The 3,952-nt window shown below is 37.2% G+C and overlaps 1 non-coding gene across 1 annotated transcript; it reads right to left on the bottom strand.

Moving 5' to 3' along the window:
• Positions 1-3,440: 3,440 nt before the first annotated feature.
• On the bottom strand, positions 3,441-3,513 carry TRNAM-CAU (transfer RNA methionine (anticodon CAU)). The gene has a single exon. It is a non-coding gene; the product is annotated as a tRNA-Met (tRNA).
• Positions 3,514-3,952: the final 439 nt, after the last annotated feature.

The raw sequence follows: 3,952 nt of genomic DNA, 5'->3' as shown, positions 1-3,952 counted from the left end.
TATATTCATTAAAGCGTCGTGTTAATCCGGATCACTCTGATATATAATGTCCTAGGGAGAAAAGCTTCAAGATTTGGCGAAAATGAGGCGTGAACCTCGAGTGCATTAATTTCTTGAATATTTGCCGTCTTTCCTTGATTTTGATTGGCTACAGAGCACAGTTCCTATGGAAACTAGCGGGTGAAAACGCTCTCCAGGACTTCCTCCGACTCCCCTCCCCCATCTAATATAAGTAGGCCTATAGACATGGATACAGTATATAAGCATAAATGATCTGATTTTTCATCGAATTAATGTCTGACCCATTTCAATTATTGAATACAATAAACTTTCTGATACAAGGCCGTGAATTTATTTCACGACATTTCGCATAATTGGCAGATGATTCGGCAATTATAGGTTTCCAGGTGTGTGGAGCTAATTCTTCAACATAAAATCATCCATGCGTCCATTTAAATGGTAATATCATTTATCGCGAGAGAATGTATGGTGTCGAACATTTGTCTATTGATTGGTACTCCACGGTAAATTCTAATAAAGTTAATGGCTTGAGTACAATCCTCATTTTTAACTCCATTTGCCGCATTAATACTGTAGTTTAATTTTTAATGTAATTCTATAAATTAATTCATTAATTGTATTATTAACTGAGTAATTCTGGTTTCAGTGCAATCCCATTTTAAACTTCATTTTGCCTCATGAATACTGTAGTTAAATTTCTAATGTATATCTATAAAGTGAGACATAAATTGCAAATTAACTGATTAATAATGAGTTGCAATAATGTACCAGGTTTCAAAGTGAAATTCGAAGCGATCAGCATGACATTGAAATGGGCATTACTATAATCAGATGTGAATAAGAAGTCCTTGGGACTTCTTAACCAATTTGTATGATAAGCATGAATGCAAAAGCATCAGTCATAATTATGTGAATATGTTCCAAAGGAGTCATGCACTATTGTAGGGTATGTAATGCCTCTCTTAGTATAGTCCCCCAACAAAAAGTTCCATAAAATTAGAGTAATTGGAGTTTACTTGCATTTTTTTTTATATGAACAGCGTTTTATAATTATATTCCTCTTTTTCCTTCTCCCCATTGCGTCTTCTCTCACATGAAGCAACTTTCAAGCCTTGCCGCGACTCTGATGGCCTCCACATATATTTTCTTTTTCAAATCAAAAGCATATTTCCATCTTTCAAAGTTCTTCAAGTTGACGATGATTTTGCTCCATTGCCATACTTGACAACACATGACCTGTATCTTCAATGTTCGAAAGTGAATAAAATAATGTTGTTCAAAGTAATTATGAATTACAGCAAGAAAGACAGAAGGGAACGGGAAAGGGGGGGGGGGGGGTAAGTACTAGGTCTATAATGCAGACATATGTGATATATCAAAGTTATGTACAAAGCAATACATTAGAAGTAAAAGGTCAAGTCCTTAAAATTATTGCTACGATTAATAATGATTTTTTTTTATTGGGGGAAGAAAAATTATTAATTCAGCGATCTAGAAATATTATTGGACCTAACACCAGTGTACAGTTGGCTCAGGATATAGAGCGTCCGTCTCGCAACCGGGAGGACGGGGGTTCAAATCCCGGCCGCGTCAAACCAAAAGACGTAAAAAATATGGGAGTTGCTGCTACCCTGTCTGGACATTCTAAGCCTTTATTGTAATTATGAACAGGATAGGTACATGTTTATAACTATACAATTGATGCGAGCGCGAAGCGCGAGCGGAAACAAAATTGAGGTTTCAGACCAAAAAACGAGAGATTCTAAGCACTTTTCTAATCATGATGAGGATAGGTTTAAAACTATACAATTGATGCGAGCGCAAAGCGCGAGCGGAAACAAAATTGAGATTTCAGACCTGAAAACGGGACATTCTATTGATGTTTTGTAAATCAAGAAAATGATGGGTAATTGGATATATTCTTAAATTAATAATGTGAGCGCGAAGCGCGAGCAAATTTTTTTTGATATTCTGATCTGAAACTCCACACTGAATGTAAACGTTAAACTCAGACGAACATTAGAATAAAGATTTGATCAAAATCAGACAAGGAATATCACAGTTATTGCATTTTAAAGATTAGCATTATTCAAGTGAAACAGTTTTAGGCATGTCTTCATTAATATTCAATGAGCAAACTGATGATGTCATATCCCCACTTGTTCTTTTGTATTTTATTATATAAAATTAGGTTTATTCAATATTTTCCTTTCAAGAACCAAAACAGTTGAATTGACAACTGATTTAGTTCATTAGATATTCTTTGCTGCAACTTATTTCATTATAAGGGAGACATATCATTCACTCTGGTATGAAAAAAAATCAAACAATTTTGATTCCATGTAGTAATACAAGAAACAGGATAGTGGGGATGTGACAGCATCAGCCCACCTATTAAATATTCATGACGACATGCATATCACCATTTTCATAAAATATTGCTAATTTTTAGAATTAAATAACTTAACCAATCGTTATCAGATTTTGATAAAATTTATTCATTTTGATAAAATATATTTGATATAAATATTTTCAGCCCGGAGTACCACCCCCCAAAATCAAGCTGCGGAGCTGAATAAACATGCGTGTGCGTATTTAGAGTTAGACATAGTATCTGGGCATTCTAAATACATTTTTTAATTATAAAAATCAATAATGCGAGCGCGAGCAGAAAATATTTGATATTCCGATCTGAAAGAGGGTGAATTTAAACACTATTTCAAGTAATGTGTCGGAAAATTCTGAAGTGGGGGGGGGGGGTCAACAAAACGTTGTTCATATTCATTACATTTCTGTCATTTATCATACCTACCACTAGATTTCCAGGAGGTGCGCTGCCTATGGAAATAACACGCTTCACCCCAGCACCCCGCTTCCCAGGGCCATGGGGCAGGGCGAAAAAGTCAGTGAAATTTGATTTCTATTGTCTGACTTGTAATTTTTGTATACAATACACGGGCGGTCGGGCGCGCGCTCACTTGGTTCGACATAAAACCTGGAAGTTTCAAATCCTCCCTGCTATCGAAGAGTGTGTATGGTTATCACGTACTGCGCGCGACCACGTCTGTATTGGAGTGCTGCCCCGCTGGAGCTTGATTGAGTTGCGTTATAGGAGGGATGTTATTGGAATATGTGAAAAAAATATGTAAATGATTTGCGATTGTCGGATTTGTGATAATTATGTACAATATAACATATTTTAAAAAATACAGGGGGAACCTGATTTCGTGGGGGTGCTGCCTATGGAAAATAATACACGCAACACCCCCATAATAATTTCTGGGGGTGCTTTGGCACCCCCAGCACCCCCGCTTCCCAGGTCCATGTCTGTGAATACATAATTCAATCACCTCTGCACCGAATCTTGGTACTCTACCAGGGTGACTGACCAAAAATAATTTATAAAAATGTAAGCAGCCTGCCCCGTGTGAGGATCGAACTCACGACCTTCAGATTATGAGACTGACGCGCTGCCTACTGCGCTAACGAGGCCGCTGAATGTAGTAAAAACTTTCAGTCATTTGGAAATAAATAAATTTATCTTCACTCGTCATATTTTACTATGAAATCCATACACACTATAAGAAATATGGGTGGAGGAAAGGTGCAACTTTGCGGGGAAAAGTTGCAGAGCAACTAATCGAGCACTGTTGCAACTTACGCCACCGCGGCTGGCGGCAGGGTGCAAGTTTGACTTCATCCTCATCAACATGATCGCAAAGTTCAACCTGCCCGGCAGTGGAAAAGACAAAAAAATTGTTTGCGTGTGCGTACCAATGTGCATCTTGTATACGTGTAATGACAGTAAAATTGTATTTTCAATTGTATTGCAAAATTGAGCCTAAATAATGTCGCAGAGACCTTTAGGGTCTGGGAACATAGAATACGTAGAAATCGTAAGTGTTCAGGGGCTAGTGAATTTAAAAAAAGC

Source organism: Lytechinus pictus, chromosome 2 (genome assembly GCF_037042905.1).
Source record: "Lytechinus pictus isolate F3 Inbred chromosome 2, Lp3.0, whole genome shotgun sequence".
In the NCBI taxonomy this organism is placed as follows: Eukaryota; Metazoa; Echinodermata; class Echinoidea; order Temnopleuroida; family Toxopneustidae; genus Lytechinus; species Lytechinus pictus.
This window is presented reverse-complemented; position numbering and strand designations above follow the sequence as displayed.